This window comes from Canis lupus, chromosome 16 (assembly GCF_011100685.1).
Source record: "Canis lupus familiaris isolate Mischka breed German Shepherd chromosome 16, alternate assembly UU_Cfam_GSD_1.0, whole genome shotgun sequence".
Lineage (NCBI taxonomy): Eukaryota > Metazoa > Chordata > Mammalia > Carnivora > Canidae > Canis > Canis lupus.
In genome coordinates this window covers 37,231,114-37,258,823 of record NC_049237.1, presented here as the reverse complement: position 1 = coordinate 37,258,823, position 27,710 = coordinate 37,231,114, and the positions used below count along the sequence as shown (strand labels likewise).

General features: G+C 43.6%; 1 protein-coding gene and 1 long non-coding RNA gene across 2 annotated transcripts in view; one reads left to right on the top strand and one right to left on the bottom strand.

Moving 5' to 3' along the window:
• The window catches only part of TRMT9B (tRNA methyltransferase 9B (putative)), a 63,500-nt gene extending 37,284 nt beyond the window's left edge, over positions 1-26,216 (bottom strand). Inside the window, 1 exon segment of the mRNA XM_038560229.1 lies at positions 26,085-26,216. The gene's annotated coding sequence lies outside the window, so the exon portion shown is untranslated.
• A 1,287-nt stretch (positions 26,217-27,503) lies between these two features.
• Positions 27,504-27,710, top strand: part of LOC111090319 — a 92,580-nt gene continuing 92,373 nt past the window's right edge. Inside the window, exon 1 of the long non-coding RNA XR_005371571.1 lies at positions 27,504-27,643. This is a non-coding gene — a long non-coding RNA (uncharacterized LOC111090319). The remainder of the gene's footprint in view (positions 27,644-27,710) is intronic.

Sequence of the window (27,710 nt, the reverse complement as noted above, 5' to 3'; positions counted from 1 at the left end):
ATTCATAAAATGTATTTATAATACAATTGACCCAAATTGGTATTCATGGGGTTTTTGTGAAAACAAATCTGAATATTTGAGGTTCAGGGAAAGAGTCACATGCACACAAAGTATAGTAACATCTGAACTGTTGGCATCCTATCCTATAGATTCCACCTACATCTCACCTCTTATGACCTCACACCTCCCCTCTCATTGTCTCAGCTTGGAGTTCCCACTCTTTGGATTTCGTAGATACAACCCTCCCCGACCAAATCTCAGCGGGACATCTGGAGAACCAAAGGGACAAGTTGGTTCTTTACTTGAAGGCTAGGACACACACATACACACATTTTTAAAGCCTATTATTTACTGTCACCATAATTGCATAGATGAATGGATAATTTACCCCCACAGAAGTTGGGAGGCCATAATTTTGAACTAAATAAATACTTTATTTTTTTAAACGTTTTATTTATTTACTCGTGAGAGACACAGAGAGAGGCAGAGACATAGGCAGAGGGAGAAGCAGGCTCCACGCAGGAAGCCAGATGTGGGACTCCATCCCATCATGCCCCGAGCCAAAGGCAGACACCCAACCGCTGAGCCACCCAAGTGTCCCTAAAGAAATTCTTTAAAATTGAATAATATTAAGCATTGTGAGAAACTGACTAAACTTCCTTTAATTTTCTCATTCCATTACAGATTGATCACAAACCAACACTGAAATAAAGAACTGAGTTTGGGGACCAGCTTAATATGATGGTTTCGAGCCACACCAGTCCCCCCAGCTTCACAGCTTGTGAGGCTCCTGAAATTCAACCCCAACAGCATGTTCATGGTCATGTCTCATTTCTCTTCAGACTTAAAGTCCAAATACCTCAACATGTCACATGAAGCTCTCTGCCATGTGACCCCAGCCAACCCTCCAGCATTTCTCCGCTATGATATTCCACTCAAAGTAGTCAGTCAGCAAACTGCTCATTACCATAAGATAAGGACTTGGCAGCAGAACGTAAATCAAGGATTGCTTCTTTCATCGAGAAACTCTTACTGTAAATTGTCCTGGGTAGCATAGAGCAATTTACAGCAAGAGTTTCTCGATGAAAAGAAGCAATCCTTGATTTACATCAAAGATGAATGGATAAAGAAGCTGTGGTCTATGTATACAATGGAATATTCCTCAGCCATTAGGAACGACAAATACCCACTATTTGCTTAGACGTGGATGGAACTGGAGGGTATTATGCTGAGTGAAGTCAGTCAGTTGGAGAAGGACAAACATTATATGGTTTCATTCGTTCAGGGAATATAAAAAATAGTGAAAGGGATTAAAGGAGAAAGAGAAAATGAGTGGGAAATATCAGAGAGGGAGACAGAACATGAGGGACTCTTAACTCTGGGATACGAACAAGGGGTAGTGGAAGGGGAGCTGGACAGGGGGATGGGGTGACTGGGTGACGGGCACTGAGGGGGCACTTGACAGGATGAGCACCGGGTGTTATGCTATATGTTGGCAAATCTAACTCCAATAAAAAAATATACAAAAAAAAAAAAAGAAAAGAAAAGAAAGAAACTCTTGCCGTGATAAAGGATAAAGGAACCGGTTTAGTGACTTAGCTGATTTACAGTCAAGGACAAGCTCCTTATCTAGTGGCACTGCTCTCTCTATGACGTGAGCTTCTCTGAATGAATGCTTTAGACATCTGTTGTCTTCATGCTTTTAGCTCATCTGTCCTGTCTGTCTGGAATTACCTTGCTCCCCTAGACTACCTGAGAGACGTAATTATCTCTGTGAAGGCTCTCCTGTCCCCTGGATAGATTCACCGCTCTGTGCTCCCTCGGGTCCTCCCTGTGTTACACAGATCCACCAGCATGATGGTGGTCACTGTTTAGTCTGTTCCAGGGGCCTCACATGGTGTTAATGAAACAAATATATGGCATCTCACACAACATTGCTTTGCACCAAGAGATTTACCCTATAGTGAAAGAAGTAATAAATGATGTCCTATCACTAACCTTACCAGGTACCCAAACACCTAGAAACCTCGAGCCTTTTCTAAAGGTAGAATGGCCTAAGAAAGACTCAATTGAGGTCCACGTGGGAAACAATATCTCTGACTTTGAGATGGGGCTTGTATACATTATTCTGATGTATGTGATATGTGACACTCTTTTTTTTTTTTTTCCTGTAGGTCTTGGGTCTGGGAAACATGTATAGGAGTGAAGTGAAAATTTAGAGCAATGCCACTAATAATTAGTCTAATGATTTTTTGAATATTTTCTCTCTGTTGCTATGGCTCTGGGTTTGCAGGTTTAGAGGTTCTCACACTCCAGGGATTACTATGGCTGTGGAACCTAGTACGGCAGTAGGACTCTACGTTGGTGGCCATGGGTCCTGGTCAAACTGACAATTAGACCTCGGAGTCTTAAGTTCTGGAGCTGCTCTAGGGTACACTTACTTTCCAAGTCTGGTTCTCTGACTTTCTATGACTTCCATAGCCTTTCAATAAATTCCTAATCAGGGATCCCTGGGTGGCGCAGCGGTTTGCGCCTGCCTTTGGCCCAGGGCGCGATCCTGGAGACCTGGGATCGAATCCCACGTCGGGCTCCCGGTGCATGGAGCCTGCTTCTCCCTCTGCCTATGTCTTTGCCTCTCTCTCTCTCTCTCTCTGTGACTATCATAAATAAATAAAAAAATAAATTAAAAAAAATTCCTAATCAGCCTGTAGATCATCAGTGTCAGTTTCTGTTGCTTATGGTCAGGAACCATGGATCACACAGAACTGAAAAATCATTATTATAATCATTTGTTTCTGTCTACTTCCTCCAGCTTAACTTTCAGCTCTGTATTGACAATGATCATTCCTGCCTCTGATCTCTTTATCCATAATCTCTCTTACTGTATCTGACAAATTTGGTGGTGGTGGACAATTGCCAAGTGAAGGAATGAATGTTCCCAAATAGCTTTTGCTGGATTCACAACTTTTAAGAAGAAAGAGGCAAATAATAAGTTGTAAATTAAAAATATTTTTTTAATTTTTAGTTGTGATAAAAACATAAAATTTAGCATCTTAACCATGTATAAGTATACAACTCAGTAGTGTGAAGTATATTCACATTGTTCTGCAACAGATCTCCAGAACTTTTTCATCCTACAAAACTAAAACTCTATGCCTATTAAATAATAACTCCCTGTTTCCCCCTGCCCCAATCCCTAGCAACTACCGTTCCTTCTAAGTGCTCGACTGTTTTAGATACCTCATATAAGTAGGCTTATTCAGTATTTGTCTTGTGACTGGCTTATTTCATTTAGCATAATGATCTTAAGTTTCATCCAGGGATTTCCTTCCTTTCTCAGGCTGAACAATATTTCATTGTATGGACACACCATAATGTTTATCCATTCATCTGTTGATGGACATTTGGGTAACTTCCACCTTTTGGCTATTGGAACAATGCTGCTAGAACATGGGTGTGCAAAAAGCTCTTTAGGATCCTACTTTCCATTTTCTTGGATAAATACCCAGACATGGGGTTGCTGGATCATATGGTAGCTCTATTTTTAATTTTTTGAGGATCTTCCATATTGTTTTCCAGAGTGGCTGTATCATTTTACACTCCTACTGATGGTCTGGAAGGGTGCCACATCCTCCCAACATGTTATTTTCTGTTCTCTTTTAAAAATATTATCCACCCTAATGGGTGTGAGGTGATATCTCTTTGTTGTTTTTATTTACACTTCTCTAGTAATTAGTGATACTGAGCATCTTTCATATGCACGTTGGCCATTTTTATGTCATGTCTGAATAAATACCTATTCAAGTCCCTTGCCCATTTTGAAAGTCAGGTAATTTAGTTAATGATTTTTCTTTTTCCTTTTTTCCTTGTTGTTGTTGAGTTGTAGGAGCTCTTTATGTGTTTTGGATATAAACCTCTTATCAGATACATGATTTCAAATATTATCTTCCATTCTATAGGTTGCCTTTTCACCCTTGATTGTGTGTCTTTTGGTGCAGAAAAGATTGTATCTTTTATTTTTTTTAAGATTTTTAAATTAATTATTTAATTAATTTATGAGAGACACACAGAGAGAGGAGAGACATAGGCAGAGGGAGAAGCAGGTTCCATGCAGGGAGCCCGATGCGGGACTCAATCCCAGAACTCTGGGATCACGACCTGAGCCAAAGGCAGATATTCAACCGCTGAGCCACCCAGGCATCCCAAAGACTGTGTCTTTTAATAAATTTGACATAGTCCCAGATAAGCTCTAAATTTTATCCTGAGGTCTACATATATTTAACAGTTATATGTTCAACAAAATATCTGATATCCATATGAAGTAAACTGATTTGGGGGGCTGTGGAACATTCTGATTTCCATGGGCTCAGAAGTACATCTGCTGACCGACTTGCATTTGTTATCATACACTCCTTTCTCCTCGAAGAGAGACAAGGGATGAACTGTCCATACTTACCCATAAAGCAAACCCACCAGCTATATGCTGACAGCTCAACAGCTTCCTTCCTGCAATTCTCTCCCCTCTCTTCCCAACCACCAATTTTCCCTTTGCTATTAAATCTTTCCCATTAATATAAAAATATGCTTCAATATCTCTTAACCTAAAAAGAACCCTCCCAGGCATGACCACAGATCACTATCCAGTTTCGGCCCTACTTTCTCTGCTTTTTATGGCAGGATTATTAAAAAATGCTGTGTCTACTCTTTGGCCTCCCTCTTATTGCTGAATTCTCCATCATCACACTGATCATAAAGCACCTAGACCATAATGCTGGACCCAGTAAATGGCATAGTCAGCTTAGCTACTTTCAGGAAAAAAAACAAAAACAAAAAACAAAAAAGCCTTGCCACTGTTGTCCCTCTTTCATGCAACAAAGTGGTAAAATGCTTTTGTTTCACCAACAACCCAGTGACATCGGAGGGCCATTCACTTTCCACCAACCCCAAGTCACTGCTTTGACTGCAGACTATGACGCTTCTGCTGCCCACAGCCTTTGCCAGACACTTGGAACTTTTATTTTCAGATCTGTCCTGGGGAACAAGTGGGATTTGTAGGTGACGTGGTATCCCTGGAGACCTAATTCTGTGGCACTCATACTTCTACTGCTCTTGTTGTCCAATTTGCTTTGTTCACAAACACCCTTATTTCTGCAACTGAGATTCCCTGTCCAGTGTAAGATCAAGTCCATGTTGCACGCCAATCTGAAATTTCTCGTCTCTGGCTTGGGCCTGCTGCCATGGTGAATGAAGCCAGTGAATGAAGGTGGAGCGCAGGGGTATCTTTTTTTGGACCTCCGCCCTTACTCCCAGGTCCACCTTGCTTCAAACCTTCCAGCGCTGGAGTGGTTGGAGAGACAGCCAGCAAGGTGATGTCAGGGAGCTAGAAAAGTCCCTTTTTGACTAGAAGTGGTGTGAGTGATCGCTGGGCATGCTGGGAACTAAAGGCTGCTTCTCTATTTCATGGGCCATTTGGTGGCCTCTGTGGAACACTTTCATTGGTTCCTTGTAGTCCCTCATTGCCGCAGACTCTGGGAGTGCACTGTCCCGCTGGCAGCTGACAAGGACTCTCAGCAGCTGGTCACCAGCGCTACGCCTCCCACATTTTCACCCGCCATCTTGTCAGGCATCTAGATGGGGCCATATTTAGCAGCTAGGCCAACAGCATCTATCTTGTGTGGCCCACATCTGGTCCAAGGAAAACACCTCTGATCCATCCTCAGGGAGAGTGCCAGTACTTCCCAAACAATACCTATATCCCCTGCTCTGTTTCTATCAATCTTTGTATTTTCCAGGTGTAGGGTTGACCCCAGACTGCTGTGCCCTCTAAACTACAAGGGCCACAGATCAAGCTTTCTGTGTGGTCCCCCTTAAAGCTCTGCCACTTGACTTGAGGATGGGAGAAACATCTTCCTCTCTTTTCCCAAGATGGTGTGTGTGTGTGTGTGTGTGTGTGTGTGTGAGAGAGAGAGGGAGAGAGAGAGAGAGAGAAGGAGGAAGGAGGAAGAAGGAGGAGGAGGAGGAGGAGGAGGAGGAGGGGGTTGGAGGAGGGAGAACAGGGTAAGGTGACATCCACAGTGTGCCACAAAATTCTCTCTAAATAAATCCTCACCCCAGCATCCCAGTTCTTCAACATGGTTTGGCCTAAGGGTCACAAAACCAGATTTCATATTATTCAGGCTTAAAAAAGAAGGAAATGCTGACACATGCTTTAACACAGAGGACCCTTGTAGACATGCTATGTGAAACAGCCAGGCAGAAAGGGACAAGTATTATCTGACCCACTTATCTGAGGTCCCCAGAGTAGTCAAGTCCAGAGGGACAGTGGAATGGTGGCTGCCAGGGGGTGGGGGCTTACTGTTTCATGGGCACAGAGTTTCAACTCAGGAGGATTAAAAGGATTCCAGAGATCGGCTGCACAACAATGCAAACGTACTGAATGCCACTGAGCTGTACACTTACAAAGGTTAGCAAATTTTATGTTATGTATATTGTAGTACAGTTCTTAAAAACAACAGGTTTCCACCACTTCTGCGGTTCTGCTTGGGTAATCTAGCAAGGAATTTCATAGCATGAGCCTAACTGCAGCCCTTGGGACCAGGACCGTGGTTAAGTGAGGGTCCCTCCACAGCCTTCTCCACCTTGCTCTGTGTCCTGAAGTGGGGGCTCTGCAAACAGCATGTCTACTTTGTCAAGGGGCTCTGCAGACTGGGCACATCAAATGGAGCCTGGCAGGCAGAGGAGGGAGAGGGGAGCAGCTCCTTCTGGTGGCTTCCTGTTCCTGCTGGAGTTACCCGGCAACAGCCCTTTACCCTGACAGCAGCATTTGTCTCTGGTGGCAGTCGGCTAGGGCTCAGATTTTTCCCACTCTCCCAAAGCCAGCCCTTTGTGCACCCTGAGGAGATACCACAGCAGGCTGAGCAGCACTCCTGCCAACAGATCTGTACCCCATCTCTCCAGGGGCCTACCCCGGTATCAGCACTAGCTGACAGGGGGCCCCCTTCTCAGAGGTCTTGATCCTGACTCCACGGGCCCCCTCTGAGCTCCCAAGGTCTGGTCCCAGCTCCAGGGCCCTCCTCCAAGCTGCCAGGTTCTGATAAGCCCATATCCCTCTTCTAGTTCCCCCAACACACAGTGGCAATGGCAGTTGCTTTTGCTGTCAGACCCTATTTGTCCCACTTCGCATTTAAAGCTCTCTAACCTCGGTTTAACCAGTCCCTTCTATCAGATTTCCTGTACAAACCTAACTAGTGTAGTTTCCGTTTTTCGGACCTGACCCTGGAGTGGTATTACTGTATTTTTGCACTTGTGTGCAAAAAGTGAAAACAAGCAAAGTTCATTTCCACATCCTGCTACCGTTGTTTATGGCCGGCCTCACCCATGTAGTTGGTAAACACCACAGAATCAGGAGTTTTGGGTCCACTGACATAGACACATGGCACTTTGAACACAACCAGGCAGAAGGCAGGTGCCTGTCATCTTCATTGGATAAATAGGAAATATTTAATGCAAAGATAAAACACAAAATAAAATAACCTCGGTCATGCAAATAGGCTTATAATAGATAAACATTATAACCACATGCAAGTATATTCAGGGGAAAATAAATAGTGGATCTCTACTCTGAAATTCTTAACAATATCTTTTTTCTGCCTTTTTCCCTCCTCATTGTCTTATTAAGCAATTTTGTAAGTGGGGGTTTCTCCAATTTTTTTCTTGTACGTTAGGACCTGTTATCCATGAGATAGATAGTCATTATTTATTTGGTCTTCAACCACTGTTCCTGGCACATAGCTCCTAAAACCTTTGAACTTTATTCTAAAGAGTCCTAGGGATATCTTTTGTTATAATAGGTTTTTTCCAAGCAATTCCTAAAATAGCTCCAGAGCTGAAAGGTGAAATGAGTATCTTCTGTTATTATTCAATACCAAGCCCCTTTCACCCACATCTGAGTTTATGTTAATGAGGTGACCTTTGGAAAGCCCCTAAGGATGGGCCAGTTGTCAGGGGAGAAGAGGGTAGGACCTAAGGCCCATCCCCCAGACAGACCTCCAGAGCAGTGAGAGGGAAGTTCAAACATCAGTGGCCAATGATTTAATCAACTGTGCTTCCATAAAAACCCCAAGGGTGAGGTTTAGAGAGCTTCTGTGCTGGTGGACAAGAAATGCATTCATGTTAGGAGGGTGGCATACCTCAAACTCTAAGGGGACAGAAGCTCGGGGCCTTAGCGAGATCCGGGCCTTGCCCTATGTACCTCATCCGTCTGGCTGTTCCTGAGTTCTATCTTTTAAAAATAAACTGAGACTCCAGTAGGTAAAGTGTTTTCCTGAGTTTTGTTAGCTGCTCTAGCAAATCAACCTAATCCAAGGAGGGGGCTGTGGGAACAGCTGATGTATAGCCAGTCAGCAGCGCAGGTGACAAGCTGGCCTCGTACCTGGCGTCCGATGTGGGGGAGAGGCAGCAGTCTTATGGGACAGAACCCTTCACCTGTGGCATCTGAGGCTACCTCCAGGTAGATGGTGTTGCAAGCGAGTGAAATTGTAGGGCGCCCGGCTACTGGCACTGAATCACATGGTGTGCAAGAATCTCCACATGTCTGGTGAGCAGAAATGAAGCAGTGAGGCAGTCGTGTACTGAGAGTAGAGAGTACAGCAGTGCGTTTTGCCTTTACATTCAGTCAGTCAGTAAAATAGCTTGAAAACTGAGGCTTGAATGCATGAAACCTCACTAATAAAACTTCAGAAGAAGAACTCAGAACATTCTGGTGTGACGAAAAATGCTAGAGTGTATTGGGAGAACCAAGCCCAGGCCTGGGTCTGTCAGTGGCGCATTACCTTGTGCAAGTCACTCAGCTTCTCCAGGTCTCTGTTACTTCCTCTTAGATGTAAAGTGCCCTTCCTCTTTTAAGACTCTTATGTTCACATGGAAATGTGCTTTAATGTCCCCAAAGTACAACATAACTTTCAAGCATTGGCAGCCTGTGCCAGACTTGAATTTCTTCTTATGCCAATCCTCAAACACATTTCCCCCACTGGACAAGTGTATAGTGGCTGACAGTGGGCAATCTAATAAAAAACTTTGGTGCCAAGTCCTATTCCACGTTCCAAATGAGGTTATAGTTTCCTGTAGCAAATACTTTCTAAACTCGGCTGGATTTTTTTAAGATCCCAATCTGTGGAATAGCGTTAATATTGACAGCTGTGGTAAACGTCTAACACACTGAAGTATATTGCAAAGCTCAAAAAGGACTAGGTGAGGGCAACCAACTCTTCTATTTCAATGATGTGTAAGGCTGGGTAAGGCAGCGGGCAGGATGTGAGCAGTGGAGCTCACGCTCACGGGGAAGGAGCCCTGCACCCAAGGCAGAGCCATCAGTGTGCTTTGGGAAAGTGTATAGTACTAGGTGGAGTGAGCTACTGTCAACCTGCTCTCTTTACTGTCTTGTGTGATAGAGAATACAGTACAATATAAAAATCAATCAGATGCTACTTTAGATATAAAAAGTGAAGACAGATTACAAACAGGATTACATAAAAAATAGATCTCAGAGCATAAAATTCAAGGACAGTGAAAGAACAGACAAGTCTGCTTACTAATAACAGATGTCTGCAAACATTAACAGTAAATTTTTTTGTTGTTTTCATACAATTCTATTCACAGAAGTAAAATATAGTGTCTATATATATATATAGACACACATATACATACAGACACACACATATATATGTATACACACACACAAAGTATATATAGGTAAGAAAATGGAAAACCAAGTACTACTGGAATTATCACCAGGAAAGAACTAATGGTAAGGGATTCTTAGTATCAACTAAGGAGCCTAGGATCCCAAATAATTCTCTCTTTATATATAGAGAGATCCCAGATGGAAATCCAGCTATAATCCAGAGAGGGAGGGAGTTTGGTTTTCCATATGGAGGAACTGGCTTCCATGCTGACTCTCTGTGACACTGGTCAGGTGAGGCCAGCATAGTTAATAAATGGCACGGTGTACACCCATCATGCCGCAGCTCTTCTGGTAACTAACAGGCGTTGTTAAATTGGAAAGTGTGCTTCTGGTGTCCCCTGTGAGCACCCAGAGTCAAGCTTTCTGGACTGCCTGTCCTCACCATCCTGAGGATTGGTGCCTCCCAGAAGGCGCAGCTGAACACCGAGTCAACATGTGGCCATCATTTCACACCTCGAAATGTCACTCTGTCCAAGATGCCTCTTAACCTGACTGCAGTTCATTAAAAATTTAGACCTCAGAGTAGAGAACATGAAGAGATTTGGATAGTTAATTAGAAGCTACAGTAGCTCTCCATGACAAAGATATCAGAAATTGATAAAGGATCAATGTTTGCTTATGAGAAGAAGATTCCACAGAGCAAGCCTATGGCTTTCTAGATTAAAGGAACAGAAAGCAGGAAAATCTGCTCATTTTGTTCCCCTTCCCAAGCTCCTCTTCATCAAACAGGCAGCCTCCCAGGAAAGTCACAGGTCTCTGCAGACCTTGACAGTTTCTTAGTGTGTGTATGTCTTTTGTGATTTGGAGAGCATCCCATTTAAAATAGAAATTCGGGATCCCTGGGTGGCGCAGCGGTTTGGCGCCTGCCTTTGGCCCAGGGCGCGGTCCTGGAGACCCGGGATCGAATCCCACGTCGGGCTCCTGGTGCATGGAGCCTGCTTCTCCCTCTGCCTGTGTCTCTGCCTCTCTCTCTCTCTCTCTCTGTGTGCCTATCATAAATAAATAAAAGTTTAAAAAAAATAAAATAGAAATTCATCTTTATCACTTTTTTTTAGAAGCTGTATTACAAGGTACTAGAGCCTATACAATAACGTGTAACAATGCTTCACAACAGATTCAAAATTCGTTAATCACTTAGTCCGTTACTGCTTTCATATCGACTACTTTCATATTTACATTTCCATTGTAAAATGGAATTAAGGTGGTGTTCTAAAAACATATTTAATACTCTGCTGGCATTCTAAGTGGATGAATGACTGTAATTCTACTCTGAGAGTGACAGTTTCCATACTTAATTAACAAGAGAAGTTGAAAACTCAGGAGGCTTTGCCTTCCCTGGAAATTACTGATGTTAAAGGGCAGCTTTCATTAGAAAGGAATACACTTAGGTCTAGTGCATTAGTGCAGAAAAATTAAAATAATCTACGTTGGTCAAATGCTAATAGGAAAAATTTGTTTGAATGTCAGTTTCTCCACCAGAAAAACCTCCGGGGTGAGCAAGTCATCAGTGTCATTGTTCCTAGGACCTCACTGTGGTCTGATGAGCTTCAGTCTGTGTCCAAGGATTCAGATAGGGTGGGAGTCGAGAATATAACTTTGAAGTCCTAAGATGCAAAGGTCAAACCTAGCTCTGCCACTGCCTTGTCCCATTTGTTTCAGAGACTCTGGGTGTTTTTTAACATATGCTTTTGCCCAGCATACTAGTATTTAATTTAAACGATCAAGGATTTCAGGGCACTGCACAGATTTTTAGATGGTCATTTCAGGGAGAAATCAAATACAGGAAATAATTTACCTAGGACCCTAGAGTGAGCCAGTGTTTGAACATGGAACCCACAGAACATTCCTGCTTCTCAATCCAATTTTTCATGTACTGTAAGGTTTATTTTCATGCTACCTAAAATTGTACTACTTATACCTCCCATACCTCTGGAGTATTAACCATCGGTGTGTGTCCTGATGAAGAATGTTACGTGATCCTAAAATGCCTTTAACGTTATATGAGGATTCTATTGTTGTAACGTAAAATCGAAAAGGAGACTGTAAACGAGGTAATGAACATAATGTGACCTCTATTTCTTGCTCCTGAGATCTGGGGAAATGAAGCTTTTAGCCCAACTCCTGAACAAGCAGGCTCAGCTCATCTCTGAGGGAGGACTCCCCTCATCAACCACTGAGCCACCCAGGCATCCCTAGAGGTCAGTTTTAATAAAAGCCTGTATTTTGGGACACCTGGGTGGCTCAGCAGTTGAGTGTCTGCCTCCGGCTCAGGGTGTGATCCCAGGGTCCTGGGATCAAGTGCTGCATCAGGCTCCTTGCAGGGAACCTGCTTCTCCCTCTGCCTATGTCTCTGCCTCTCTCTGTGTCTCTCATGAATAAATAAATATTTTTTAAAAACCGGTATCACATAATTTAACATTAAAATTCCTGAGGTTGATCAAGGTATTATTTATTTTAATGACTTTTATGGAAATCTTTCTAACCTAATACACGTATTTTTGATGCCTTTCTAAATAGCCTATAAATGACTTGTTTTTAAATTGGTAACATAGAGGCTAAGTATGACAAAGTATTAAAGTAGAGTGATGCTCTCCAGGGCTTCGTAGAGCGTCTGCATTTACACTGAGTGGCATTAGGCTTTGAGTGCTTTCTTAACCGTTTCTCTGTCCTCTCCCACCGTCGGCACTTTTCCCTCTGTCTTTTACTCAGCCTAACAGAAACCAGACAACTAAATCTTTTGAGATCCTGCCTAAAATATGAATGAAAGACCTTTGGGTCATCAGAGGGATCGGTCTGGATAAACCAATTTGGTGCCATCTGACTACTCTTATGTCTTCTTGGTTCTGAGTTGTGATCTGGATGCTGGGAAAGGCTGGTGGCACCTGTGACCTCCTGCCAAGGCCCTGGGTCCTGGCCTTCTGACTGGCAGGCTTTTGCTTTGTAACCAGAGCTCCCTGACACATCTCCTTGCTGTGTCTGCTTCAGTGCTAATTCTGTTTCATTACCTGAGCTCCTAATAGCTGGAATCTTGTTGCTTCTGTGGTCTGCAGCAACCCATACCTGCTTAGTACCTATGAAAACTGATGAGTGCTAGGGTTTGAATGTTTACATCATGCACAGAGGCTTTCCATTCCAAGTAAGTGCCACAATTATGAAAGCTGCACACAAGTAGGAAATATGCCAGCTAAAAGAATGGTCTAATTTGCAGGCAGCTTACATTGTATTTTGTAAGAATATGTTTGACATTTTAAGCTTTGCTATGGCAGTAAATTGTACTTCTTCTAGCAGCAGGAGTTATTAAGTCTGTGCCCAGAATAAACCAGACTGTTTTGAAAAGTTTAATTTTTTTCAGTTTTCATACCTCATTTTATAACTGTGTTTGTCTCTTCAGAGATAAGCCTATGAGGAGATACAGTCTATTATTTCTAATTTTAAATAATAAATGCCATTTTATAATCTCCTTCAAAAAAATATGAGTTCTGACTCAAAACTAAAAATAAATAAGACAGGTGATCCCTGGGTGGCTCAGCGGTTTAGCGCCTGCCTTCGGCCCAGGGCGTGATCCTGGAGACCCGGGATTGAGTCCCATGTCGGGCTCCCTGCATGGGACCTGCTTCTCCCTCTGCCTGTGTCTCTGCCTCTCGCTCTCTCTCTCTCTGTCTCTCATGAATAAATAAATAAAATATTTTTTAAAATTTTTAAAAATAAAAATAAATAAGACAAAAGATTTAACCTGAAGCTCCTATGGCTGATAGAAGTATTTCTTGGTGATGGCCATCCAGTATGTAATGGGATCTAGACCATCTAGACCATCTAGACCATCTAGACCATGTAATGGGATCAGACCATCTTCATGGTCTGAATGTTTGTGTCTCCTCCCAAATTCCTATGTTGAAGCTCTAACTCTGAATGTGGCTGTATTTGAAGCTGGGGCTAACAAGGAGGTAACTAAGGTTAAATGAAGTCATAAGGGTGGGGGCCCTTATAATGTCCTTATAAGAAAAGACACCTGAGGGGCACCTGCCATGCTCAGTAGAGAGTGTATCTTTTAGTCTTGGGGTTGAGTTCAAGCTCCACATTGGGCGTGGAGCCTACTTAAAAACACAAATCCAAGCAAAGACACTGGAGAACGCTCTCTCCATGTGCACACAGAGGAAAGGTCACATGAGGGCCCAGCAAGAAGGTAGCTATATGGAAGCCGGAAAGAAGGCTCTTACCAGAAAATAGATTGGTGGCGACCTTCATCTGGGACTTGCCAGTTCCAGAACTGTGAGAAAATAGACATCTACTGGTTAAGCCACCCAGTCTGTGGTCTTCTGTTATGGTCACCCACCCTAAGACACCATCTATTTTGTAACATGCACAATTATTGTGCCAAGAAAGTTGATGACATGCCATCAACGGTAAGATGCACCCCGATACCTATGATGTTAAGACATGAAATGTTTTAAAAAATTGAAATACAATATTTTAGAAAATTAGTTTTTAAATAACACAAATCATGAAGATGACAATACTGCCTTGAGTTTTTTCACACAGCTTTTTCTTTAGAAAGGCCAAGAGTTTTCTTCAGTCACCTGATCTCTGTTTTACGGCCTCCTAAACTGTTAGAAAATTAGATGCTGCAGAGCTCATGGATGAGAAAACTCGAGCCAAAAATGGGCAGACAGATATAAAACCAAAGCTTAAAGTTGTATCGTTTGCACTGAGAACCTAATTCAATTTCCCCAGAAAGCCTGAGATGTCTACAAAACAGTGTCTTACCAGGGCCAACTCTGCTCCTACTTCACTAAGAAAATGCAGATTTCTTCATTCTCTCTCCATGCCATCCCCAAGTCTCCTACATCCCTTATCATCCCCAGGATTGTCAGATGCCTCTCAAAGACCAGCATCTCTCTACTGATGTCATCTTTCCTTGCCTTGGGCCCATCCTCTCTCTCCATCTGCAGCCACTCCCCTGTCCTAAGAGCGGCCTGCGTGCCTTGCCTACCTCCTTGTCCTTTATCTCAACCCATGGCAGCCTGCCTGCTGTAGAACACTGCTCAATCTCAACAGTCCCTCCAGTTTCCCTGCCACAGGCTCCTAACACTAGGTTTTATAGCAACATCACAGTTTTGAGAAAAACTGTGGTTAAATTGCACAGGATGGTGGTTCTGCTGGCACTTCAAGGACAGCGACAGACCAGAATATACTCTTTCTGAAGCATCTGGTCACCCAGAAGGCAGGAAGCCTTGCCCAGACATTGCTGCCCAGGTGAAGGACCCCGATGCTGAGCAAGACACAAGACAAGGTGGGTATAAGGACCAACAGAAATAGCATCATGCTGAGATGGGGATCAAGAAAGACGTCAGCTGTATGTGGAAAGATCTTTAAGTTCTCTGTCACAGTAGGTGAAACCATGAGAGACTCTTAACCATAGGAAACAAACTTGGAGTGGTGGGAAGGGTAAGGGGTGGGGCAATGGGGTAACTGGGTGATAGACATTAAGGAGGGCACGTGATGGGATGAGCCTGGGTGGTATATGCAACTGATGAATCACTGACCTCTCCCTCTGAAACTAAGATGACATTGTAAATTAATTAACTGAATTTAAATTTAAAAATCAGAATTAAAAAAAACAAAAACCTGATGCCACTGGTGTCACTTATAAATACCTAAAGGCCAACTGGTAAAGAAAAGAAAACTATATAAGCTTCTTAAGGACTAGAATCCACACATGTACTGATTCCACAAGTCCAGAGGTCCAGCAAACCACACTGCAGCCTAGTTTAAATAAGCAGATCCAGGAAAACAAGGAGTTACTTGGTCCCAGCTTTGTCTAAAGCAGCTGTTGCAGAGAGTATTCAATAACATGTATAAATGCTTTGGTGATTACTATTTGCCTACAATAAAAATTTCCATGTCAAAACAGAACACGGTTTTTTCTCCATTGTTTTATTGGCCAAGTATTCTTTGATGTCCTGTTTCAATGGATGAATCATAATACCCAGCGCACTGGGAATCATTCAAAACCCCAAACTGTGTGGTTAAAAGTTTACAAGCTGACAGTTGAGTCAACGAGGCATACCTTGCCTACAAGCCAGAGAGCCAGCGTTAAGCTGATCTGCTTTTAGCTGCACAAGTGGTGGGATTTCTAGTAGTTTCTGCTGCTTGGAGATTCACTATCATTGTGAAGTGGTATGCTACACATAAAACCAACAATTTTATGCCAGAATGCATCATCTCAATGAGAATTAAAAGCTTCTGGGTGGACGTACTGCCGATACATTTCAAAAGGTCCAATTTTTCATGAGTAGGACAGATTATAAGACAAAAGAGCATAAGTTACTTTGGAAAAAAAAATCCAGCTCAACATTCTGCCTACAGGTTTCTACATATACCGCATATCTGGGTGTGCATGTGTGTCTATACAGCTTTTCTAATGTGTATGGTCTGGTGCGGTTTGCCATAGCTCTGTAGGAATACAGCATTCCTTGCTAGAAATACAAGAGCTAGGTGTGCATTTCTGCCCACTTGGGTGCAAATACTCAAGACCTTCCTGCAGAGGAGAGCCAACACGGAGAATCCCAGCAGTGTAGCAGTGCGGAAAAAACGATGGCAGACAGTTGCTGGGACTTGGTGAATGGCTGGGCAGCTTCAGGACCCACATCTTTTCTGGTGTCAGATGTGTCGATGGATTTCATGGGTCCAGACCCAAGTCTTTAACTAATATGGAAGGAAGTAGTTTTGCTCAGAAGTCTGATTGTGTGCATCTTCCTCCCCTGCTAAGAGCTTGAGTGAAAAACCTGCACCCAAGGTACAGTGTCGCTGATTAGATGTTTCAGCTGGGAATAGATGACAGGACTGCTTTCACTTCCTTGCTTCATTGGCTTGGAGCCGTGTTCCCTGAACTTGACGTGCCATCACCTGGACCCCTGCAGGTAACATTTTCTACATCTTCTATTCTAGCACCAGGTGAAGTATGTATTAATTTTTTAAGACACATTTTATGCAATTTTTAACTAACATCTTGCATTGCTGTGGGACATTAGTTAAAACTGATGAACCAATATTGATGTATTATTATTAACAAATGTCCATAGTTTATATTAGGGTTCACGCTTGGTATTCCTCTGTTCTGTGGGTTTTGCCAAATACAAGATGTCACATGTCCATAATTATAGTATCATTCGGAATAGTTTCACTTTTCTATTATTGATCTCCTATACTCCCCGCCCAAGAATCCTGGCAATCACTGGCCTTTTTACTTAGTCCAGACTCATATAATACTCTTTCCAGGATCTCATATAGTTGGAACTATACAGTATTTAGTCTTTTCTGACTGGTTTCTTTTACTTAGCAGTATTTATTTAAGATTCCTTCATTTCTTTTCACAGCTTAGTAAATATTTTCACCATTGAATATCATTCTATTGTATGGATATACCACAGTCTATCTGGTCACCTACTGAAGGACATGTTGGTTATTTGCAATTTGGGGATGTTTACGTTATAAACACGTGTGTGCAGGTTTTCATGTGGACTTGCCCGATAGTATTTCAGTCCCCACTGATACAGGTGTGGTCTGATGAGAACAGACCATGGGTACTATTCATTCTGAAAAGCTGTAAGACATTCACTTTGGGTCCAATTTTCTCAAAGCTCCTTAGTACCTGTGGGGCTGTCAGCTACCATTTCTGATTGGCGATTAACCTCTGCTGATGTATTTTCTGAAACATGGTTATTATCAGTGACCAAAAATGTATCCTCAAGGCTGCTGTTACAGATGAATTCGTTTCTTTATTGACTCCAGAGAGGGTTGACATCTGCCACAGAGACACAGAGGGAAATGTGGCAATTCCTTTTTTGTTCCAGACATGTCAACATTACTTCTCAGATCTATAAATCCCTAGTGGAAATAAAGTGCTTAAAATTTCACATGGTAAGTTATATTTTGATGCTTCTATTTCCATGAAGGGATTATCTAAGTTCAAATCTTATGTACCAATGTTCTTGACATTGACTTTCTGATATCTTTTATAGCCAAAATAAGAACATTCTTCTCAGTATCCAGAAAGTCCACATTCCCCTGTAGCCTGTCTCCTTTCAGCTCAGCTTCCACATCAACAGATGGTGGTTAGTTCTGTTGCCCGTTTCCAGGAAGTTCATGGTCTCCTGTGTTACAAAGATGTTCTAGGTCACATGGAGCCTACTGTTGTTCAATCTCATGCTGTTATTTTCTGGTTCTTTATGCTGCTGAAGGCCATTCACTTGACTCAGATTCTGACGGTCTAAATGCCAGCCCTTTTTCCTTAGAAACATCTGTGATCGATGCATCATGGTAGTGGAGACAGAAATACTGGCTTCCTTTCTTGTGTGGAGATGGAATTTGAACCCCTAGGTGCTTTTTTTAGCAGGCGGTTTCTTGAAATTGTCTGTATCAACTGATTTTTCTAACGAATTCTGTAGAGGCATAGCCAGACTCCAGTCTAACAGAGTACTGTATTGAAATAGTATGACTGGAAAGATTCTATAATGGAAAAGAATGTTCTTTTTCCCTCTATTTTTAATTTCTCCATTTAAAAATCAATATTGTGGGTATACATCTTAAAGGATGGAAAGAAAAGGCTCACAGACGTATGTGTACACCCATGTTCATAGCAGCATTATTCACAAGAGCCAAAGGTGGAAGCAACTTAAGTATCCATCTACAAATGAATAGATTTTTAAAAATGTGGAAATAAATACAGTGGAAAAATAGTCATCATTAAAAAGAAAGGAAACTCTGAGACATGCTACAACATGGATAAAGCCTGAGGACATTATGCTAAGTGAAATAAGCCGGTCGCAAAAGATCAGTTTATTACTCCACTAATGTAATGCACCTGGAGTGGTCAGATTCACAGAGACAGGAAGTAGAATGGTGGTTGCCAGGAGTGAAGGGAGTAAAGGGGAGAGGTGAATGGGGACTTACTGTTTAAAAGGTACACTTTCAAGAAGGCAAGACGATAAAAATTCTGGAGATGAATGATGATAATTGCACAACAATATGAATATACTTAATGCTTCTGAACTGTATACCTCAAGATGGTTTAAATCTACATTTTATGTTATGTATATATTACAACAATTTTTAAGAAATTAATATTGCAGTTAACGCAGTAATGTTACACAACCCAGTATCTTAATCTTGGGTGACCATAAATCCTGGTTGTTTGCCTCTGTCCCCGTTTCTGCTTCTTTTTCCAGGGCAATCGCTAGTAGTGCCCCTTTCACTCTTAAAAGTGTCCCAGATTGAGCAACAAGTCATCTGGTCACTCTAGATCTATTTCACAATTGCATATATCATTGCATTGACATTTTCAATTTGTAAATGTCTTAACATTCAGGATGTGCTTGCATTTTCTCAAATACTCTATAAATTCAATGTCCTATAGAATATTATGGGTTCTGATCTTTTTTTTTTTTTTTTTGAAACTTAAAACAACATCCATTTATTCACAGTTCTGTAGGTCTGAAGCTTACAGGCTGAGTTTCCTGCACAGGATATGATAAAGCTGAAATTAAGATATTGGTCAGGCCAAGCTGTCACCCAGGGGCTCTGGGGGAAAAGTCTACTTCCAAGCCCATTTTTGGAATTGAATTCAATTTCTTGTAGTTGTAGGATGGAAGTCCCTGATAGCACTGAGGGCTCCCTTTCCTTGCTACCACCCTTAACATTTTTTAATTCTGAACGTTGACTAAAGTACCATAAAGCAGCCCTCTTTTCTTACAAACTCACTATGTCTTTAAACACTAAAACCCTCTAACTTGTGGCAAGCTCACTTCAGTTTCTGTAGGTGAAAGGGACCAGATAAAAGGCCCAGTCCAAGAGAGTTGACATTTTTTTGTCTCTTTTTTATTTTAGCTGCCTTTTTGTTGTTTTGCTATTATTAAAAATATCCATAGATATTCTTTGAAGTCAGAAATATGTCTGTGTTTCAATTAACTCTGCCTTTTACCTGACCATGAGAAAATCCCCCACTTGTTCTATGAGAAAACTACTGTTTTCCATACTGATGATAAGAGTACCTATTACCCACCATAACCCTTTCTTACTGACTCCCCCAAAGGATCCGTCTCTCAAAGGCAGAGCCATCTATCTTTAGCTCCCAGCAACAAGAACCACCAAAGGAGATTCTTGACATCCACATCTTGAGTCAGTGACTAAACAATCATTCAATGATGTTCAAATACTAGTCTTGTTTATCCTCAAATTTTGCTTTAAAAAATAAACCAAAAAACTATGCTTTCTCTACCCACCTCCTGCTTCAACTTAACCCATCAATGATCTAACTAACCAGAGAGTGAGTTCAGATTTGGATGTTCTTCTACTTTATAATACATGGAAAATTGAGAGATTTTGATTTTCAATCCATAAAAGGAATTGTGTCCTACAGCTTAATCTGCAACTAAGCTCCATATAGCCAAAGATAAGAACTCATCCTCCTTATCATCCAGTGGGAGGCAAATCCAGGTTTCTCTTTTGCATGTTTACTCAAAAATGAATGAAAGAGATAAACTGTGGGAAGGGGGAATCAGAGATCATAATGTGTTACCATAACATAGATTAATGCTACTTACTTTCCCTTACAATTAATCGAATAATGTAAATGAAATGAAATGAATGAAAACCGTGTAATATTAGATTCAAACAGTTCCCTCCTGAGAATATACTGTAAGTGGGGCTTAGGTGGGGGCTCAGGATGGAAGACAGTGGATTGGTCTTGAAGCCACATTTACAGAGCAAGAGCACTGTTTTGGTGGCTTGAGTGGAGGGGCTAAACTCTTGGTGTCACCACTGGACTTGGAAGAACATATTCATATTATAGTGTGGTTGACCCCAGGAAGCATTTGTAATTCTGCATTTAAACTGCTTTCATCACCTCCTAGAGACGGTATCTCAATGGAGTGTTGCCTTTTGAGATGAAAAAATTAATTAAAAATAGGTATACGTCATAGAATGACAAATTCACTGAGTTACGCCATTTGTTTCAGCTACTCTGCTCTCATTTTCTAGCTCCAAATATCAGAGGCAAATATAAAATGGCTTCATTCAATACGCAAGATTCATTCCTAGATGTGCTAATGGAATTTCTGACTGCCGATAAATGATAATTTATTACACAGCGATAGCAAAGATTCAACCACATTTACTTTAATGGTTAGCAAAAACAAACAAACACAGAATCTAACAAGCACTGGGGTATGAAATATGTGATTAGAGTCAATACTCCAATTCTAATCTCCAAATAACAGGTCATTTCTAACTTTGTAATCCTTAAAAAAAAAAAAAAAAAAAGAAAAGAAAAAGAAAAAAACACCATTCAAGTTATAGAATTAAGAAAAATTCGGTACAAACACAGATACATAGATAATGCATCAAATGAAAGAGCCAGCCCACCAGGAGCTATTTCTCTTATGAGACACCGCATTCTCCCTTTGTAGCACTATGCATTAAACGTAGGCTGTCTGGGACTTTGGTGGGAAGGACTTTTTTAGGTATCAATTCTCCTGGTATTTGACTTTGATGACTAAACCGAAACAAAGGAATATTATTTCACATTCAAGCAGAACCACATGCCGAGGCAGGTGCTTGGTAATTTTTAGTTATTTATTTGCCTGATGCTTTTTCCAGCAATTTCGACTATAATGACTATAATATCCATCTGTTTGAAATGGAAATTGGTTAGCAACTAGATCCTTTTTGGATTCTTACAATATATCACCTACCTGCTTAGAATGAAATATGCCACCTAAGGCTCTGATGAAATACATTTTAAATATGTGCAAGACGTGACGGGGTGTCACTCCGCATTCATTCCAGTCTCCTCCAAGGGTGAAATCCTCCATCTGGGAGGCTGGAAAGGTGTAAACTACATTTCCCAGAATTCCTTGCAGCAAGAGCCTGGGCACAGATGAGCTTCTGCTGATGAGCTGGGTGAGAAGGGAGGAAGAGGATGTATAAAAAATATATGTTTGCAAATTTGTTTCTGTTGTTGGTAGCTGTGTTCAGTCACTGGCTTCCTGGGTGGAGTGGCACTTCGTAGCAGCTTCTCTGATCACTGTGCTCTTGATTGTCAGCAGCTCCAGTGGTGGCCCTGATTCCCAACCTCCACGTGGTGGCAATGATGGCAACAGCCCTGGGGGCCCAGTTCAGCTGTGCTGTCTGGGTGTCATCCCTCAATCTCAGCCTCAGCCCTTTTCTCTCCTTTCAGTGGCAACCTTTTCTTCCAACCTTCCTACGAGCACCCAATTCCCATATGAAGTCCCTTTCTGCTTACAGTAGTTAGGGTAGTTTCTATTCGCCACCGCCTCCAGGTACAGGGAAGAAGGGACTGATGAGGGCATTCAGTGCACAAAACAGCAGGTCTGATGCCTGGGGATAACTGCAAGAAGGAAAGAGCTTGTATCCCTCTGACATCTGCGGTTATCCATGAAGAACAGGAGAAAGGTCAAGGGCCATGCCGTCCAGAACTACCCAAAATGAGGCCAACACCCTACGGACTGAGGTTAGAGCCAAAGCATAATTATAAAGGCTGAGAACTAATTATGGGGACCCCTAGAGAGAGAAAGAAACATAAAGGAAAAAATGACAAAGGATAGAGGAAGGAAAAAGAAGGGAATAGGTAATAACAGTGAATAAAACCATGCATATGGGGAAAAGAATCAGATACCAAATCCTTCACTGAGTTTGCCTGGATGGTGCGGGAGAGCAACCCATCGAGGATGCATGCTGCTTCCTGCCGCCACCCCGCAGGCCCATGTCACATTTCCTCAGAGCTGGGCTCAGGCTCCTCACACACAGACTCAGGAGGGCTTTCCAGGGGTGAAATACAAGTGAATCAGTCCCTACAGCTCCTGAATAGATATATAGATTCAAACTGGATAAATAGGCATATTTTGTGTATTTCCCGCTCTGCTCTGTACATGTATAGAACAAATAGATTTGCAAACATGTATACAGGAGAGCTAGAAACATGTAAAATATGTATATTAAACTAAGATCTATTAGATTTTTAAAAAGAAAATTGATCCCAATGGTTTTAAAGTCGGATGATGAGTAATGCAAAGAGCTGACAAATGAGTCAGTTATGGTAAATATTGGTTTAGGTTCTGATCGACTTTACAAAAATGATTGTAAATATCTTTTTTATAATTTAATAGTCCTCTGAAAGCCTAAAGTAAGTTGTTTACACAAAACAAGAGTTCTACTAACACTGTAATCTTTAATATAAAAGAAAAGAAAATGTGTCTCACAGGCTGGGCCTACTGTCCCTGCCTCACTGACAACATTGCCCCTTCTTTGAAGATACCTGTGTTCTCTTTGGCCGGCCCCTACAGTATACCTGCACATGCAGAGTCTCTGCAGGGCCTCAGCCTTACATATCAAAGGTTCTTTCTTCCCCAAGAAAGGACCATGCTTTATAACCCCAACATCACTGCCTGAAGCAAGCATTCTTAACATCCCTCCCATCACAGGTCAAATTCCCTGTTTCTGCCCTCGACATCTTGCCTGCCTCCCACTGAGTGCAAGGATAATTACAGATTTACTTACTTATTACCAGCAGACATGTATTTTATGAGAGGTGAGGCCTGTTTTTCTTGCTATTGTATTCTGAAGGTTTAGCATGGTACCTTAGGTGCCTAAGCAATGCTGAAGATTGAAAAGCTGAAGGAATGTCATTGCTGCTTCATCTCCAAAGTCCGAATACACAGACTGCAAAATATGTAACTGTCCTCGGGGAAACTAGGAATTATTATCATTTTACGAGGACCATACTTCTAATGGCATTAATAGAAACTAGCCAATTGCATGTTTACATTCTATTTTGGAATTTCACTCAGTCATCTCTCCCTCCCCTTACTATCTCATCATTATTTCCAAAAACCACCCACAGGAAATCTCTTTAACCCAGATAGGCCAAAGGCCTGTCTAAAGTGGAGGATATGCAGGTTTGACGGGGTGAAACTCTTGCTCCCAAAGGACACTAACTACTAGGAGTCTGGTGTATACTAAGTGTACCAGGACAGGAGGATGACCCATTTACCTCAGCATTCAATGCTACTGTCAGTACACAGCAACCCCTGCATAGCCCCCAGGAAATGACATTTAACTCAACACATTTTGCCTTGTAGGACTGCTCACGATGTGCTGACTGCACACTCGACATTCCATATAAATTATTCCATTTGCTTCTCACAGCCACATCAGGAAGTCTCATGATGGCCATTTCACAGATGAGGAAATGGCTCAGAGATGGGATTCACTCCAGGTGATCCAATGCAACCTCTAAATTCCCTCTGTTGAGTGGTTAGAAGTTTGCCTGGACGGGAAGTAAGTACCCAAAGTGAATGATGTCAACTCCTTTGGGATACCTGTTAGCCAGGGGCTCTATGCTAAGTTCTCTCTTAGGACATCAAGAGAAGAAAATCTCAAAAGCTGAAGCGCATTCAGCTGGCCATTTAACACTATACTTGCAGACCTTCCAGGGACCAAACTATACCAGAATCAGGCTCCATTTTTATTCTTTCAGTCTGTTCTTATTTTAGGATTGACTGATTGATTGAATTAGAGACTGTGAGTCAGGGGAGGGGCGGAGGGAGAGAATCTTCAAGCCGACTCCCTGCTGAATGTGGAGCCCTACCGAGGGCTCCATCTCATAATTCTGAGATCATGACCTGAGTGGAAACTAAGAGGTCGGCCGCTTAACCAACTGAGCTACCTAGGCGTTTGTTCTTAAATAAATCCCCAGCATCTTAAAACTTTCAAGCCAGTCATCTCAGAGCACTTCCTTGTTTACTCACAAGTAGAAAGGAAGGTTGCACAGACAAGTGCGGACAGCCTCATCTCAACAACACATTAGACCAAGAGCTAAATCGCAATGAGAGCTTGACTCAATTCCTATTTAAAATACACACCAGGACATCACCATGCAATAAATACAAAGATTTAGTCGTACGTTTTTCTCAACATCAAGGTCCTGTATATTGCCAAGCTTATCTGGTCCTTCCTGCCTTCTTCAAAGCAATGATGAGGCTTCATCATAATGTGGTTCAAATTTTGGATACCAGTTCTCTAAAGGTGCACAGGAATTATTCACAGTGACATGTCTATAAGTATTCACACATCCACCTGCCAGAAACACTATAAGCATTAATACCTTCTTTAGAGTCCTCTTAATCCCCAGTAATATTTGGCTTTAGAAAAATCCACATAAACAGAGACTTAAGATTTATTGGGAAAACACCTCTGCCTCTCCATTTGCAAACAGAATTAACCATCCATAGTATTTTCAATTTCATATCCCACCGGTAAGTAAAATTTTATTAAAACCTTGAACTACCTTGGTGATTTACATGTATTCAAACACACACTCAAAAAGACAAATTATTTCCGGAGAGCATCATTATGGCAATTGAACCTTTCTAGAGACATGCTTTCTCTGGAATTAAAAGAAGAGCCTATAGAGAGCTTCCCTTCTCAAATCTGTCCAAAGGCATTAATAAAGCAGTAGCCTCTGGAACGGTTCCCTTAGTGAGGAGATGCTTTCCAACTTGTCAAGGGTCTCCTTTAGAAGAAGTCAATGTGCAATCAGTGGCCGTCAGGGAGTCACTTTCATTCCTCTCAAATGATCCTCCCCTCTGAGCTCCTCCAAAGATCCTTCACCAACACTGGAGAGCCCTTTACACCGCATTTTCCATCAGGCATCAAGGACAGAAAAACCTACAGTCCTCCCTTCTCTAAACTTCAAACCAAATTAACCATTCATTAGCCCGTAATGTCAAGGATTCCACAGTCTGATGAGTCACACGAATAATATTACATTTAGCCACCACCGAAAGGAGGAGTTCAATGTTCAATGTCAATCGTTGCCTGGAACGCTGCTAATAATCCAAACGGTATAGACGTTTTCTAGCTCTTTGCCCACACGAAATGTTCAATATACACAAAAATTCTTGCATACCAACCGATATCAAGCTTTGCACGTAGGTGTTTACAGGCTTCCCCTCTCTCTACACGAAGCGTTTGTGTGCTTACAGTATTTACCCCTAGGAGCCCAGGGGGCCCCACGGCGTGCGCCTATGGCAAGTATTATGCAAATCCTACCAGCGCGTTTCGAAATTCCTTCTTAAACTGTATTTCTGTCACCGGCTTTGACTATTTCACTAAGTTCTTTCAGGTCACCCCCAAAATATCGTGACAAACTTTCTGGCTTTAAGTCATCTCAGCTCACCGCCTCCTGCTAGTTAAAAATCGATCCCCAAGTGGTCGCTTCTACAGGGAGAGAGACACGCGTGCACCCCCTGAATACAATGTTCACCTTGAGGTCACCCAACGTGTCCCCCGCAGCTCCGAGCTCCGAGTCCCCCCGGTTCCCAGCCGAAGCGCGCCCCGCAATCCCCTAGCGCGCGGCAGGCTCGCCTGCTTGGGTCACGTCTAAGTTTCCAAGGTAAACAGGTCACTCCGGGCGACTGGAACGACAGAGGAAGGGCGGGAACTCACCTGGGCGGCCAGGCCCCCGACGCGGGGCCCGAGCGCGCCTGGCGACCCGCCGCGCCCCCGGCCCCCGCGCCCGCGGCCCCAGGCTGGGCAGGAGGCTCCCGCCGGGCACGGTCGGGGCACGGTCGGGGCGCGGTCGGGGCGCGGGCGGCGCCGCGGAGCCCGGCGGTTGCAATGCTCCCCCGAGCCGGGAAGAGGCAGCCGCTCTCGCATCCGAGCCGGGGCCCTGCCGGGTGTGACCCGCACCCCTCGACCTCCTTCGGCGGAGCGGGAGAGCGGAAGCAAGAGGGCAACCCGGACGGAGCGCGCGCGGGGGAGCGGGGGCCGGGAGCGCGTGCCCGGGGGGAGCGCGCGCCGGCCGAGCCGCGGCGCCGGGGGAAGTGGCGGCGGGGGCCCCGGCGGCCTCGCGGGCCGAGGCTCGGCGGCCGGCGCTCCGGGGCTCGGGGCCTCCGCGCGGGCGCCGCGACAGCAGCGGGGGGACGGCGCGCGGCTCCCCGCCCCCGCCCCCGCCGCCTCCCCGCCTCCCCGCCTCCCCGCGCCCCCCCACCTCTCGGAGGCGGCGCTTGGGCTCCGGCGCTCCGGGCGCCCCCGCGCGGGGCGGGTGACGGCCTCGGAGGGCGGCGGTGCCGGGGACGGCGGCGACCTTCCTGCCTTGTGCCCGGGCTCTGGTCCCGCGTCCTCCCGCGGGGCGCGCCCTGGGTGGGAGGGACGCCGCGGCGAGGGCACCTGGCCGGAGGCGCGGCCGCGCAGTACCTGGGGCGGCTACTACGTGACGCTTCAGCGCCGCTTCTCGCCTCGGATTCCCGCGACCACCTGCTCCCAGGGAGACGATCCCGTGGATGCGATGACCTAAAATCAAGGGCCTTAAGTCCAGGGGGCCAGTGCCCGAGTCCCCGGGTCTTTTTCGCTGAAACGGGGTGCCTGACCCGTTAAGAGTTCTGCAAAGCCAGCCCCATCAAAACAGCATCCAGCGGGAGCGGGATGGCATCTGGGTTAGAAGTCTCCGTGCCAAAACCCGCCACCTCGTCCCCCACCCTCAGCCCCGCACGCCTTCTGGCCTCTGTAAACCGTAGGCTTCAACTACGCTCTGCCAGGCCCTTAGCGTGATAACCGCAACCCCTATTGCAAACAACCCACTGATCACCAGAGGCCCGTGTGCTTGTAAAAAAAAAAAAAAAAAACAGCACGTGCCCGATATTGAAAAATTAACATATTTAGTAATTGCTGTGTTGCCCTTTGTGTATGAAGCTGACGTGCTCCTGATTCCAAGGAGGAGGGAGGGAGCTTCATGTTGAGCTGTTTTCCGGGCACGGTCTTTTTGTGGGGACCCTACTACAGGGCTCGCATAGACACTGGTGTATTTAAGATGCTACTAAGAGGGTAAGTGGAGATGCGCACACGCAGTTTGTGATTCTGAACCTGCTAGAGCAACAGTACGTTGGGGGTA